Here is a 17201-nt window from a genome sequence, read left to right on the forward strand (position 1 = left end):
TTAACATAACTCCGCATACACTGGAAGGTCGATAGACATGTTAGCACAAAAGAATGAGTCTACCTCGTTCTCAAAGAATTCTTGGACTCTTGTATTTCCATCATTGTTAGCCAATGCTGGCTCCAAGCTTTCGATGGTCTCCACCCCTTGCAATATCAACCCCTCTATTTGCATATTATCTTCATCTATGCTCGGAACATCGCTTTGATCATATACTCTCGCACTTCGGGGAGTTGAAGGTATAACATACCACCATCGAGGTTGTTGGGGGTTTGGATAGAAGATTACCTGTTCACAAACACGTACAAGAGAGTTCAAACCATTGTGACATAAAGCATGTCGTAATACAATTAGCAAGCAAATGAGTCCATGCACCTGTTCACAATGAGCCGACAACACAAAGGTATCGTGCAAATCTGTCCATTTTTTTTGAGAATCTATTTCGAGAAATCCAGATGGACCTCGTCGAACTGTTGCTCCAGCTCCTCCAAGTACCACTTTGAACCATTGTACATCGAATGGTAATCCACCGTAACAATGCTTTGCAAGTTTCCAAAATACTCCATCTCATCCACAATCGTGTTTGGATCCGTTGCTCGTCGCCGGCTCTCTTGCTCGAACCTTGCCATGATACCAATGTCCATTGTGGAGCGCATTTTGTCAATATGCTCCACGCGAAAATGTCGTCTGCGCGACCACGCTACACTATATATTTTGTATTGTACATTGAAATACTCAAATTACATGTCGTATATAAAATTTAGATACGACAAATTCTAAACCCTCATCACCTTTGGACTACATCCCCTTGAGAATTCCCACTCCTCCATTGAGACCTCTGTCCCTTCGTGAGACGCTGTAGTCAAAGCTCCATGCAACCATCGCGTTGACATAAACCGTGGCATCTCCTCCATGCCTTCGGGATATTAAATCGGTCGATGACGCGTACTACATCGGAATTCAGCTCGCGCTTCCTCTCGATCTTGCCTAGCGATCTGGTACTTGGCAAGCCACATCTCCATAGAGGCATGGTGCAACATACAAAAGCAATTCACCTTCTCTTCCATTGAGGCATCCATTCTTTTTTCTACCCCATTTCCAACCACCACATCTCCAGTCAGTTTATCATCGTCCTTCAGCGACCATAGCATTTCATTGTCTGGTTTCACCGTTGGTAGCCATTGTGAAATATGCACTAGCGCCTCAGACACCAACCAACCTTCGGCCATGCTACCTTTTGGTCGAGCTCGTTGTCACACAAAGCCTTTCAGGGTTTTCATGAAGCGCTCCAAGAAGAACATCCATCGCATATGGACAGGTCGAGCAATCTCCACTTCATCCACAAGATGCACAAGAAGGTGAATTTGTATCGTGAGCATGCTGGTGGGCAGGTATTTCTCAAAGAGACAGACCGTTTCCACTACTCCCCGCCTCGCAGATTTAATAAAGGACGTCTTAATCTCCTTCTGTGAGATCCATTGCATCAAAGTCGACAACTTGTAAATGGCCCCGCGTATTTCTAGAGTAAGACATCCTGCGATCGCGATCGGTAGTACAAACTGCCACAAATGAAAAAGCATTATGAATAATGGCTAGATGCCAAATAGCAAAATGCCCATGCTAATTATAATCCATTCGTAGTACAAACCTAACATATCTTATGCCAGTCATGGGATTTTAGCCCTGATAATGGTCATCTTTAGAAAATGCGGACCTGAGAGAACACATCATACCCGTCGGAGTGCGGATAGACTTGATTACTTGCTTCACAATGCGCTATTCTTTAGTGGACAAAAGCCAAGAAGCGCGAGTGTGTATCAGCACTCGACTGCGGGCCAAAGCGCCTCCATCTTACCTACCTCCTTCAAATCCATTCGTGCCCCTATAATGTCTCTCTTTCCTGTGATGTGGTCCCATAATAAGCTGCCCACCTTCTTGAAAATATGCATGGGATCCAACAAGTGGTTGACCTGTAAGTGGGTCCAATATGGCAACTCGTAGAAAACTAAGAACTGCCGCATTCCATTTGGATGCACATGGGCCATTTTAGCTCGTACCAGCTTATGGCATTCATACGTGTTGGAGGTCGTCCAAGGAAACCTTCCCTGAGTTCATGATCCTCCGGCAAGAAAGCAACGTGTCCTTGATATACCATCTTCTTCATGGTTCGTGACCTTCGGGAGTCTAACTGTGGCCCGCACAATGGACATGCATGATAACCTGAGAAAACCAAACTTATTTCAACACCACGACCTAGTGAATACTTAATTGAACGAGATAAAATATAAATATTACCAGCGAGAATGGAGGCCTACTCACCTAAGCACTCTCCCAATCCCGAAAAGTCATGCATCATCCACATGAGAATGGTTTGAATATTGGCTGACCACCGACCATCGCGCCTGCTCATATCTTGCACAATGACCCCCTCCTCCCATAAAATCTTAAGCTTATCGACTAATAGACGAAGATATACGTCCATATTTTTTACTTTGTAGCGGCTTGGGACGAGCAAGCTAAGGATGAGATGTCCTTTCTTCGTAGAAAGCCATGGAGGGATATTGTAGTTGACAAGGACTATAGGCTACACACTGTAAAAAGTTGAGCGCAGACCAAATGGGTTCACGCCATCCATTGCAAGACCGTGCCGAAGATTCCTTGGCTCTCGGGCAAAGCCTGGGAAGGTAGAGTCAATGTGACTCCATGTACGCGAATCTGCTGATATTTGTTGAACTCCATCCGTTGACCTATTCTGCGCATGCCATGTTGTCAAGCGCGCCATGTCGGACATACGAAACATGTGATTTATGCGGGGGATAAGCGAAAAGTGTCTGAGAACTTTTTGAGGGATGGTTTGCCCTTGCAAGTCCTGTCGATACCTATGAGCACCACACTTTGGACATGTCTCCATAGTCTCGTATTCTCCTCAAAACAGATAGCAATTGTTGATACATGCATGGATGTTATTGTAGTCCATGCCAAGCTTTCGTAAAACATGTCGTGTATCATCACGAGACTCAGGCATGGTATTTGCAGGTGGTAATATATGATATTTCAATAACTTGAAAAAAATCATAAAACGCCTTTAAAAAGCACAAATGTTTGTAATAATAGTGTCGAAAAAAAAATCAATGAAGCATATGTATAAGGTACCTGAACAACTCGGTCACACTCGTATCGCTCCACCCGTATTTTGCTTGCACACTTAAGAGTGCAAGCAGTGTCTTCAGCTGAGATACTCGGCACCCATCATATAATGGTATGGATGCTTCCTCTCTAAGTGGATCAGAAGTCTCGACATCCATGGGAATCAATGCATCAATCATTGCCTCCATCTCAGGCTCCAAGATTGTAGGTAGGTCTGGAAGGTTGCATGTCTTCTCTGGCATTGATGGTATAGATTGACCTTGCGAGTGGTGGATTGGCTCCTACACTCCATCCATCGCACACCCACGTACTCTTCTAATTTGCCGCAAAGGGTGCACTCCCCCTTGGGACGAGACATCACCTCCTTGGATAGAAAATTTGCCAGCAAGACCCAATCTTATTGTATATGATATTCAATTAGCTCGCGAGTACAATGCATGATTGATATTAACTTCAAATTACCGTTTGTTGAAAATCCGCAATCGCTTGATCAATGATCTTAGATTGAAACTCGCCAAATCGTCGTATTGTTCTATAGACAATCGGCGTTTTCGTCTAATTGCCAACTTGCATTAAGAGCAAGGACATGGGACACGCTGATTAAGATATGCCTCGCGATCTTGAACAACAAGACCTTCTTCGTTTTCCATCTTGTCTACATTACAACAAACAATTTGTTTTTGTTATCATTCTTTTCTTTTTCTCTCTCTCTCTCTCTCATTCCGTTTTCTCTCTCCTGTCTCTCTCATTCCTTTTTCTCTCTCCTCTCCCTCTCTCATTTCCTTTTCTCTCTCCTCTCCCTCTCATTCCTCTCCTTCCCTCTCTCTTTTTCTCTTCCCTCTCTCTCTCATTCCTCTCCCTCCCTTACCCTCTCTCATTCATTTTTCTCTCTCCTCTCTCTCTCATTTCATTTTTCTCTCTCCTCTCCCTCCCTTGCCTTCACCCTCTCTTTCTCTCTTTCCCTATTAGGTTTAATGGTTTTTCTCTCTTTTTCTCTCTCCTCTCTCTCTCTCATTTTTTCTCTCTCTCCTCTCCCTCTCTCATTTCGTTTTCTCTCTTCCTCTCCCTCTCTCATTTCATTTTCTCTCTTCCTCTCTCTCTCTCGCCCTCACTCTCTCTTTCTATCTCTCTTTCCCTATTAGGTTTAATGCTACCTTCTCTCTTTTTCTCTCTCTCATTTTTCTTCTCTCTCCTCTCTCTCTCATTTACCTTTCTCTCTTTCTCTCCCTCTCTCATTTCTTGTCCCTTCTTCACCCTGACCCTCTCTTTTTCTCATTCTCTATTATTTTTAATAATTTTTTCTCTTTTTCTCTCTCCTCTCCTCTCTCATTTTTTTCTCTCTTCCTCTCCCTCCCTCGCCCTCACCCTCACCCTCACCCATACCCTCTCTTGCTCTATTTGCCTATTATGTTTAACATCTCATCTCTTTTTCTCTCTCCTCTCCCTCTCTCATTTCCTTTGGCTCTCTTCCTCTCCTTCTCTCATTTCCTCTCCCCCTCCCTCTTTCTCTCTCATTTTCCTATTATGTTTTCGTCTCTCCCCCTCTCCCTCTCCCTCTCTCATTCCCTCTCTCTCTCCCTCTCATTTTCTCTCTCTTCCTCCCCTCCCTCTTTCATTTCCTCTCCCCCTCCCTCTCCCTCTCTTTAATTTTCCTCTCTTTCTCCCTCTCCCTCTCCCTCATTTCTTCTCCCTCTCATTACATACAAATTATACAAAAAATAAATAAAAAAGAGAGAGAATACACTCTCCCTCTCTCCCTCTCTCATTCCTTCTCTCTCTTCCTCTCTTTCTCTCTCATTTCCTCCCCCTCCCTCTCCCATTTCCTCCCTCTTCCTCTCTTTAATTTCACTCTCTTTCTCCCTCTCCCTCTCCCTCATTTCTTCTCCCTCTCACATTATATACAAATTATACAAAAATTAAATAAATAAGAGAGAGAATACACACACACTCTCTCTCTCGTTCTCTTATTTCATCCCCCCTCCCTCTCACTCTCCCTTCCTCCTCCTCTCCCTCCCTCCCCCATTTCCTCCCTCTCCCTCTCTTTCTCTCTCATTTCCTCTCCCTCTCTCAATATATATACACAAATTATAAAAGCAAAAGGGAGAGGGAGAGAGAGAATGCACTCTCCTTCCCTCTCCCTCTCTCATTTCCTCCCCATCCCTCTCCCTCTCCCTCTCCCTCTCTTTCTCTTTCTCTCCCTCTCTCATTTCCTCCCCCTTCCTCTCCCTCTCTTTCTCTTTCTCTCCCTCTCTCTCGTTCTCTCATTTCATCCCCCTCCCTCTCCCTCTCCCTCTCTTTCTCTCTCATTTCCTCTCCCTCTCTCAATATATATACACAAATTATAAAAGCAAAAGGGAGAGGAAAAGAGAGAATGCACTCCCACTCCCACTCCCACTCTCTCTCTTTCTCTTTCTCTCCCTCTCTCATTTCCTCCCCCTCCCTCTCCCTCTCCCTCTCTTTCTCTTTCATTTTCTCTCCTAAACAAGCAAAAGAGAAAGAGAATTAAACCCTAAACAAGCAAAAGAATGAGAGAATAGACTCATCAATGAGATATGGCGAGGGTTTGGTGGCTTCTCTTCGCGATGAAGGCTCCTCCTCTCCTTCACGGCGGCGGCGGCGGCAAGCCTTCTTCCTCTCCCTCTCTCATGACAGTCGCTCTCTCTCTCTCTCACTCTCGCTCTCGCTCTCAAAACAGTAGACAAAAATACGCGAGATAAACCCGTGCTCGGTTTTGGCTTGTTTTTTTTCCCTATGGGGCGTCGCTACCTCGCTACCTGCATCGCTACCCGCCGTCGCTATAGGTTTAAATCCTTGTAGTGTTTAGCCTTCACAACAACATACTATTAATGTTACCCCCCTTCATGACAAGTGTCAGCCCCATGGCACTCATATCATCAAAGGTAGTACGTTGTGGCTTACACCGAGGACGTGGGATGTTGGGATAGCTGATGAAGAAGTCGTGATGGAGGAGTAAGGAATCTTAGTGATGATGAAAAATTGTCGCGTATGATGATGATGATTTTACTCATGGTACAAATGATGTTTCTAGTTCTAGTACTGTGGTGAATAGCAAGGATAACAATGCTATTGTGAAAAGATCTACAAAAATCAATATTGTTGCTCGTAGTACACTTGGCTACTTGTCCTTTTGATGGATAGCACTTTAATGGTCATGGGAAATAGAGATTACAAAAGAAAAGAGATTCGATGCAAGAATAGAAGTGATAGCTTAAAAGTTGCTCGGAAGTTTGTACCTACAAAGTAAAATCTCATGTGCATTCGCCTCCTAGGGGGAAAGGGCTAACATTTTGATCATGCATGACATATGATGGTGTTGGCTTTGAAGATGGGTCAAACTCTAAGAAAGCCTAAAGTGTTGTCATATACTTGAGGATCCAAAATTGCGAATAAGTTATGGTGCAAATATACTATAAGTAGATGTGCATACATTGATACACCGCCCATGAATAATAGCTAGATGACAGTTATCCTTATCTACTCTAGTTCGTGGCTCAGTTAGTATGCCACCTTAGTTAGTTGAGTTTGGTTTGAGACCCATATATAGGGTTCTTCTATTTTCTTTGTAAGAGAGTTCTTTTTGGCTTACACAACTAAGAAGAGGAAAACTGTTTTCAGCCTCCACCCTTGTGTGTATTCTCCCATTGTGCAAGCAAGAAAGCTACAAGTGAGACTCCTTCCTTCTCTCCCATAATCTTGACATGGTATCAAAGCCTTGTTCGTGGTAAGGAGCTCAAGAAAGCAAGCCAAGCTCGTGGTGTTCTGGTAAGAGGAGCAGTGTTGCTTTCATTTTCTATTTTGGGAGCAGATCTCTGCAGGTAGCACAACCGAAAATTGCAAGAGTGCATTGTCTCAGGTTGAGACGCCCTTCGCGGTGAAGTAAGAGAGCAGTATATGCTGCGGGTAAGGGCTTTAGCCCTTGGCGACCCTGTTTTTTTTATTTGAGGCCATTTCGGGGCCTGTTTTGGAGGTGGAAGTTTTATGCACGCACTCAGGAAAATACCCTATTTTATGCTGTGCGACCACTGTTTTACAGGTCGGTGAAAAGTTACTGTAGAAATTGCATCGTATGTTTGTGCGCAGAGACACTGGGAGTTACAGAATCATCCTTGTTGCCTGTTGATGCAAAATCGTCACTTGGAAGTGACTGTGTGGTCAAATACCACTTTCATCAGTTTTGCAGATTTGCCCTTGTGAGGCTGAAGCTGTATTCTTTGCAGTGACAAAATTTTTGCAGTGTTCTGTAATGGCGTCTGATTCTCTTTCACAGATTGTCACTGAAAAGCTTGACAAGAACAACTTCCAAGCATGGAAGTTTAGAATGACAAATTTCCTTATGGAAAAATGATATTGGGAATTTGTTGCAGGAAATGAAGAAGAACCAGTTCTTCCTGATGTTCCCAATCAACAGCAAATGCAGGCATTTAAAGCATGGCATGAGAGAGCCAGGAAAGTTATGTACTGGTTGTCTATCAGTATTTCAGACTCTATGATTGTGCATATTCAGGATGTAAGTACGCCAAAGGAGGCATGGGATACTTTGTCAAAAATGTATAGCACAAATACGCAAGCCAGGAAAATGCAACTCAAGCAAGAGTTGCATAATGTGCAAAGAGAAAGTATGACCATCAATGACTACCACATGAAGGTGAAGAAGATTGTAGATACACTTGCTTCCATTGGGTCGCCAGTGGAAGATGATGATTTAGTTTCTGTGACCTTGAATGGTCTAGGAAAGGATTATGCACAGTTTCGGACATCTATTTCAGTTCGTGAAAGATTTCCTGATTTTGAGGAGTTGATTGCTCTTCTGATTTCTAAGGAGCAGAGAAATGGTGGTGCATCTTCTTCAGGAGGAACTTCAAAAGAAGCTGTCTTCTACTCAAATACTGGAAGAGATAGAGGCAGAGGTACAGGAGGCCGATCTGGAGGCCGTGGTAGAAATCAGAATATGCAGCAAACTCAAGAAAACCAGTCCTATGGAGGAGGACATGGTAACTCTAGAGGCAGGGGGAGCCAAAGAGGTCGTGGTGGATGGCAAAGAGGCCAAAATGCAAACAGTAATGTTGAATGCTACTACTGTGGTAAAATGGATCATATGGCTAAAGACTGCTATAAAAAGAAGAATGACATCATGAATAGAAAATTACAACAAGGGAATTGTGCATCTTCTAGTAGACAGGGTGATGATAGAAATGAGCATTTGTTCATGGTGCAGCACATGAACAATTCTGTGACAAGTGCAGAAGAAAGCAACGATGTATGGTATGTTGACTCAGGTGCATCAAACCACATGACAGGTCATGCAGAATGAATGGAGGATGCAAGGAAAATGGAAAAACTAGGATTTGTGGAGACTGGTGATGATACTGCACATCCTATTGTGCAGATTGGAAAAATTCCTTTGTCTATGCAGGATGGGAAAAAGAAATACCTGTCCGATGTATTTCATGTCCCGAATATCACCAAGAATCTGGTTTTTGTTGGTCAAATGATTGAGCAGGGCTTGCAAGTCAGATTTAATCCTCATGGATGCTTTGTTGAGGATATGAAAAATAAAGGTCGCTTGATAGCAAAAGGAAAGAAGAAGGGCAAAATGTTTACGTTGGATGCAGACATGTCTGAATTGAGTGCAGCAATGTTTACACATGGGACCGGTGTAGTTGCAGATATTGATATCTGGCATAAACGCATTGGTCATGTTAATGTACAGCGACTTAAATCAATGCAGGCCCAAAATATTGTTGCAGGATTGCCTAAATTCAAGGTTGCAGAAATGCATAAGGTATGTGAAGCCTATCAATTTGGAAAACATGCAAGGAAACCATTTCCTAGACATGTTCAAGAGAGTAAGAAGCCATTGGAATTAATCCACTCTGATCTGTGGACTACTAAAGCTGCATCTCTTGGAGGCTGTCATTATTTTGTCGCTTTTATTGATGACTATAGCAGAAAAGTTTGGGTGTATTTTATGAAAAAGAAAAGTGAAGTTTTTGCCCAAATTTCAAAACTCTTAAAGCTATGGTTGAAAAAGAAATAGGCCTGCAAATAAAATGCCTGAGGTCAGATGGAGGGGGAGAGTACATCTCAAATGAGTTTGCAAGGTTCTTGCAGGAGCATGGCATAAAGCAGCAATATTCATGCAGTCATACCCCACAACAAAATGGAGTTGCAGAAAGGAAAAACAGGCATATTGGAGAGGTATCTCGTGCCATGCTCAACGAAAAAGACTTGCCAGATTTTTACTGGGCTGAGGCAGTTGCTACAGCATTCTACATAATGAACAGGACTCCCACTGCAGCAATACATGGCATGACTCCAGAGGAGAGGTATACTGGTAGGAAACCAGATATTTCTCATTTGAAAATTTTTGGTTGCATTGCCTATGTTCATGTGCCATCTGAGTTGAGATCCAAGTTGGATCCAAAAGCTGAGAAGTGCATCTTTATTGGTTACTCTCTGCAGCAGAAAGAATATAGATGCTATAACCCTTCTACTCGTAAGCTTACAGTGAGCAGAGATGTTGTTTTTGATGAGATGAGTAGCTGGTATAAACCAATAAATGTGATTGATGATGTAGATGCACAAAATGGTAATGCTGCACAGAATTTACAGCAGCAGTCACAAAATATTAGTGGACCTGGAGCGTCCTCTAGCAGTGGTTCACATTCTTCGCCATGGACAGGCAGATTGAGATCAGGATAATCTTCTCAAAGCAATGCAGATAGTGGTATTCAGGTATCACAAAAAGGAAAAGAGAAGGTAGATCAGCCCATGTTTGATGTGAATGCAGGTCACTCTTATGTGGATGGTGAATCCAATGGCTCAGAACAGAGCATTGATGATGAGTTGGGTATTCCTTCTATTGTTACACCTGGAGTAAGGAACACTAGGGATGTTTTGAGAGCACCTCGGAGTGAACCTACTTTGCATAGGTCTACCAAAGCTAGGTATCCTGTGGATAGGCTGAAATATGATGGATTTACAGCCATTCACTATGCCTATATGGTCAAAGTGATACAGGAACCAGAACCCACTTCTTTTGAGCAAGCCATGGGAAAAGAAAAATGGGAGAAATCCATGGATGAAGAAATGGATGCCTTGGAAGCAAATGCTACATGGGAATTGGTACCTTTGCCTAAAGGTAAGAATGCAATTGGCTTTAAGTGGGTTTATAAGGTGAAGCACAATGCAGATGGTTCTGTGAACAGATACAAGGCAAGATTAGTAGTCAAGGGGTATGCACAAACATATGGCATTGACTATGAAGAAACATTCAATCCGGTTGCAAGGATGGCAACCGTAAGAGCAGTCATTGCTATGGCTGCATCAAAGGAATGGTCTTTACATCAGATGGATGTAAAGAATGCATTCTTGCATGGTGATTTGCAAGAAGAGGTATATATGGAGCAGCCACCAGGTTATGTGCATGCTGTTCATCCTGAGTTTGTTTGCAGGTTGAAGAAAGCCTTGTATGGCTTGAAGCAAGCACCTAGAGCATGGTCTGACAAGATAGGTCAATATCTTGTCACTATTAGCTTTCAGATTTCCAAGGCAGATTTCTCACTTTATGTGAGAAAAACAGAGAAAGGTATTATGCTACTTGTCATTTATGTTGATGATTTGATTATGACAGGTGACAGTGATGAAGATATCCTTCATGTGAAAATGCTATTGAAGTAGAAGTTTGAGATGAAGGATTTGGGAGAGCTGTGTTATTTCTTGGGCATTGAGGTGATTAGATCACCAAGTGGGATACAGCTCTTGCAGAGGCAGTATGGATTGGACATGCTGTCCAAATATGGGATGACAGGCTGTAAGCCTATTTCAGTTCCTTTGGAGCAGAATGTGAAGTTGAGCGCAGATGCAGGTGAGCTTCTCGAAGACCCTACTATGTACATACGCATAGTAGGAAGTTTGATTTATATGACTATTACCAGGCCAGATTTGAGCTATGCTGTTGGATTGGTAAGTCAGTTTATGCAGGCTCCAAGGAAACCGCATTTGGATGCGGCTAGACGCATACTCAGGTATGTGAAGTCCACATTGCAGTATGGACTACTTTATGAGACTGGGGTTCAGATACAGTTGCATGGATACACTGATGCTAATTGGGCTGGTAGTATTTCTGGTAGACGATCTACCAGTGGATATGTGTTCTCTTTTGGGAGTGCTGCAGTCACTTGGAGCAGCAAGAAACAGCCTACAGTTGCCTTATCGAGCACAGAGGCTGAGTACAGGGGCGCAGCAATGGCTGCATGTGAGGTAGCTTGGTTGCATAAGCTACTTTATGATATGCATCAGCCTACAGATGGGCCAGTTGTCATTTATTGTGACAACATGAGTAGTATACACTTGGCAAATAACCCAGTCTATCATGCTAGAATAAAGCACATTGAGGTGCATCATCACTATGTGTGAGAGAGAGTTTTATTAGGTCTTATTGATCTAGTTTATGTCAGCACAGAGAATCAGGTAGCTGACATATTCACGAAGGCATTGGGCGCAGAGAAGCTGCGCAAGTTCAGAGACCTACTTGGTGTGCATGAATTGGGATTGAGCTCGAGGGGGAGTGTTGAGATATCGAGCTTCACTCGTGATATGCCAGGGTGACCGTTGTGCATTTATGTCACCAACTTGTCAGTTGCAGATGCGGTTGGTACACCGCCCATGAATAATAGCTAGATGACAGCTATCCTTATCTACTCTAGTTCGTGGCTCAGTTAGTATGCCACCTTAGTTAGTTGAGTTTGGTTTGAGACCCATATATAGGGTTCTTCTATTTTCTTTGTAAGAGAGTTCTTTTTGGCTTACACAACTAAGAAGAGGAAAACTGTTTTCAGCCTCCACCCTTGTGTGTATTCCCCCATTGTGCAAGCAAGAAAGCTACAAGTGAGATTCCTTCCTTCTCTCCCACAATCTTGACATAGAAGACTACTTCATGTGTTTTTATCGTTGATGATGGCTAATGTAGCAAGGAGCCTTAAAATACTAAGAATGGGAAAAACTGTTGTTGTTGAGGGAAAAGGGAGTTTTTGAAGAAGATCATGGAAAACCTTGAAGGGTAGGATGGAAAAAATCATGAGTCCAATTTGAGTAGCTCTTAAAATAAATGGATTTCCATTTGGTCATTAATATGTGAAAGTTTCCCTTTTATTGGGATGAATGGAGTGAAAAGGGAAAAAGTGCAAGTGGCTCAGGAAGACAAGTCTAACCAACACAATCCAAGACTCCCTAGGTATGTCTTGACTTTAATGTGGCCTAAGTAAATGCAGGGGAAAATGGGAGTGGGCCAGGGGGTTAAAGATGGAACCCGCTAACCAGGGTCACTAAACATATCCAATTAGAGGACACCTAGGTGTGGTGCAATGCATGTGAGTGTATATGTCTTTTTATTTTCATGTCTTTTCATTTCTCTCTCTCTCCATGTGAATTTTTTCTTTGTTTCTCCTTCTTCTCTCTCTCTCTCTCTCTCTCTCTCTCTCTCTCTCTCTCTCTTTTTCTCTTGTTACAAACAATCACATTGCCATACAACTGAGCATTGAGCCTTACAAAGATAAATGGATCTATGAAAGATTTGAATGCTAACCACAATTAGTAAATTTGACTTAAAGAGTGAAGTCGTGCATTGAGATGTGCATGTTGAAGATTGAATACTAAACCTAGACATTAAAAGCACAATATCTCATTGTTGTTGAAATTATTTTTTAAGAAGAACCAAACTGTTGATGAAGACTTTGTGCTTGTGTTGATGAAGCAATTTGCAACTCCTCTTGTGGAAGCAGATGAGCTCTTTATGGATGGTTTCCTAGTGTCTTTGGCAAGAATTTTAGGCTCTAAGATGATCTTGTTGCCTTGACATGTCCACAACTTGAATCTTTAGGAAATGCTTCAATTGTTGATGATGTTGTCCTCAACTGCATAAGGTGTAGCATTGTTCCAAAAGTTAGAAGGGCTTGACTCTTGTCAGTGAAACACATTGAGCAAAACAATAAAGAATAAAAAGTTAACTAGGATTAGTTATGTACAAGAGTTAATGTTTTTTCAATTTTGGAAATCCAATAGTTATAGAGGCTCATATTTTACTTCGGTTCAGCAAAAGGATCCAAGCTAGTTGGTTTGGTAGTCAGTCCATAAAGGTAACTAATCAAATCACAAAACAAGGAAGGTTTTACAAAGCAAGTAGCCATGCATAGTTCCTCTTTAATCAAAAGCTTATCAATCAATGGATGATATTGCACATGTGATGGCATGTCTAGATTTTGAACCAAGATGATAGACCATCGTGGAGTGGTCCTATGTTAACTCAAGTTAGATTTAACTATACTAATTGTACATTGCTACTCAACCATTGTCATAAGTCAACTGCCATTGCGACGTAAGCTCATGTCAATACAAATACCACTTTTGTAAGAATGGACTTGAGGAATGGAAACTTTGCTTAAGTTGATCAAATATGAATGAATGGTCTTTGATTTTGGTCACTAAAACATAAGAAGGAATGTGTTGGCATAATTTCAATTGCTTTTGAGGGGGGGGTCTTATTAAACTCAGCTTGAACCAAGAGGCTTGTGCAATAGAGGAGTTCACTCTCTTCTCAAGAAGTGGGATGCCAGTTGGAAAGGACTTGAATTTCCTCATTATCAGCAAGGCCCAAATCAATCGTTATAAAAAGCTAGACATAAGTAGTGAATATGGAGTCAAACTTAAGTAGCCATTCTACTCGAGAGGAATTGTCTTTTTTAGCCAAATCAATAGCCATTCTACTCAAAGATTGATAGATTGGCGAAGATTTTATATGAGCAAGCAAAGTAAGTTTTGTGACACCGATTTGTAGGTGATTCTAGGCTTAGAATCTAGGATATCAAGCACGCTACTTTTTGATATTGTGTCCTTGTTGGAGTTTTATGCACATCACTCTACTTCATGTCATTTAATGAAGATGCATTCCTCATGGTGGCAGAAATAGAGAAAGGATTATATTTTTTGTCACTTAGCTGTAGAATAAACCATTCATAAAATCAAGATTATACTATAATGAAGCATGGCCATCAAGAAGGTATGGGTCTATGGTAAGGTAGAAGACATATCTAATGATATCACAAGCATCATGCTACCCTCTACCAATCAACTTGCCACATGTAGCTCTTCATCTAAAAGGAGTTTGTCACATATGGGATTCTTTTTGGCAAGTTTAGAAAGGATGATACCATGGAAAGTAGCAAGCACTCTTAGAGATATAGGGGCTACATATGTTGGATCATGCATTAAAGTCCAAATTATTTTTCTTTGTTCAACCCTAGTCATTAGGAAGCTAGCATATCTTGCAACTAGACTCTAACTAGAATACCATTTATGTTCAAACACACTTTGTCCTTTGACTTTCTTGGCCGATGGCACAACATTCTTCATGTTTGCATTACAATGTCGAATGAGGAACACAAGAATCAAGCAATGCTTCTTTTGCTCAGTCTTGGCCATTTGCTTCACAACTTCTCCCATAGCAATTGGGTAAATCCAATAGATTTGTGCTAGCTTTGACTATGTCATAGGCCTTTCAAAGAGGTTATCATAGTCTACAGTCTAAATTCTAATGTCGATATAAATATATGCTTGATCAAGTGAAGTGAATAGTGCCTCATCCAATTCCCTAGAACTTTAGCTACCAATTAGTCTTTCTGTTACCCCATCTTTTCCAACTCCTACTTGAGAGATCACTTAGTTGGCTTCAAGTATGTAGGGGGTTCTAGTGAAGAAGAATAGGACCTTTGTATCATTGAATTCATTGTGTTCTCTATGCTAAAGTTTGTGTCCTTTTGTGAGTTAGAAGCACTAGAGGCTTATCCCTTAGCTGCAATGATAGTCTTGGTCATAGCTAAAGGCTATGACAATATGGATTCCACATCAAAATTAAAAGTTGTTCTTATAGATTTAGTGGATGGGTCAGCCTTTTTAGATAAAGATGACTATGCACTTGGATCCTTAAATTGATTAAAAGCAGTCTCAATTTTGAAAATTCTAGTTGTGTTCTTGACAACGCTCTTAGAGGGGTTGTTGACATTTTGATGTTTTCTTGAATATGCCCTATGGATCCTTCTCCTTAGATTGAGTAGCTGTACTAGGCTAATGTTGTTGGATTTTCACTTTCTCCTCAAAGAACAAATGTTATTTTACATTGGGAGACTTAGGACGTTTAGATGGACTAGAAACTTCCTAGGCTTGTTGCTTGTTAACACTTGATAGCTCTACCTTGTCCTTCCTTGGGATTTTTTTAAAAGCTTCAACTACCTCACAAGGATGTGATAGCTTTGTTTCCTCTTTTCGGGTTGATGAATTTTTAGACACTATAGGTTCCTCATTGGATTAGTAACTATATCAAGCAGTCGCTCTTCCTAAATTGTGGCCTTATGTGTCATAAGAACTAGCATTTCAGTTGTTGACTTGTTTATTTTTATCTCCTCAAGTATCTTGGTCCTTGACCTAGATTTGTGTTTAGATCTCTTTCTCCTTCTCTTCGATCTTGATGGGACTTGGGCTATAGTCAAAGGAGCTACCTATGTGGGTGGTTTAGGCAACTAGATTGAACAACTCTCACATAATATCCTTGAACACATAACAATGCTTTGGAAATCCGTCATGGCTTGGTACTAACTCTCCATTGATGATTTCAATTTTATATTCCTTCTAGATGCAGACTTTTTCCTTATGGTTTTATAAGCTATTGAATGGTTCCTAGCAACTTGGGCGTTTGTTTTGGTCCTAGGAGGATACACATTGACCAATTCTCTCTTCTTCTCATGTGGCTTGAGCACTTCCTTTGAACTCTTTGTTTGTTATCATTAGGGTTCTCACTTAACTTTAAGGCATGCTATTTATCCATCCCTTGAGATGAGACAATGGTGTCTTTACTAAAAGCAGTGCTTAACTTGATGGTTCAATGTGCTATATAGCCCACTTTTCATTAGGTTGCATACTCGAAAGATCTTCCCTTCCAAATTCATGATGTGAATGCAGTTGACAACTCGTCCATGAAAAAAAAAAAAGGGATTATAAGTAGAAAAAACTTCGAGGAGTTCACGAGTTATTCAATTAAGAAATTATAAAGCACAATAGTTCTCACATCAATAAATCCTCTATGTTAGCTTTTGTGGATTCAGACTAATTTTGTTTTCTTTATTATATTTTATTGGCTATGATTCACCACATATTTTTATCACTCACTCAAAATTTGTAGTTTCCTTAAAAAAACTTACTTGATATCAATATAGATAGCCAATACTACATACAATGGTAGTATGTCTTTAGTCCTCAATTTTCTAATCTATACATCCTCTATGAAAAGTAAGCTAGCCACTAAGGTATTATCCCTTGGTTTGGAACAAGGGCAAGATCTTACATTGAGAAGGGGGTATTAAGAATACAAGAGTGGATTAGCTAGATTAGATTACGGTTCATAGAACTTTAATCTAAAGCACAGAAGCATGATAAGCTAATGACATTAGAAGTGATGTAATGCATAAAGAATTTTGATCTACATAGGACTATCAAGCACCAAGAGGTGGAGAGAACCTAGGATACAATCCGTAGTTAGGGAGGTGGAAAGGTGATTGTGGGTGGGCTCTTAGGGCATCGAACCTTAGCTCCAACTAATGTAGTAGAAGCATATGTAAGGGCATCATCTTTAAATGAAAAGATAATTGTGAGTATGCACTGATTACGTATATTTCTAATTGCTCCATTCTCTCATGGCACCCTTTACATTCAAAGATCTTGCTTGCACACTTTGTACTTTGAACATGGAATGCATGCAAGCATTTCCCAAACTAGGTTTGATCTGATTGGTTTCTTGTTAGCCAAAAATGAGACTATGCACAAAGTATGCATTTATCTTAGGTTGGTTACACACTGGCCCGGATGGTTGGGGTAGTGGCAAAATAATAATAGCATGGGCTAACATGGTTAGGATTTAATTAGATCAGCAACTTAAGACTTGCGGATAAATTTGGGCAAGGGAGACTCTTCGACCAAGGCTTGCC

Source organism: Lygodium microphyllum, chromosome 10 (assembly GCF_053477565.2).
Source record: "Lygodium microphyllum isolate KBCC chromosome 10, Lygodium_microphyllum_v1.1.10, whole genome shotgun sequence".
NCBI lineage: Eukaryota > Viridiplantae > Streptophyta > Polypodiopsida > Schizaeales > Lygodiaceae > Lygodium > Lygodium microphyllum.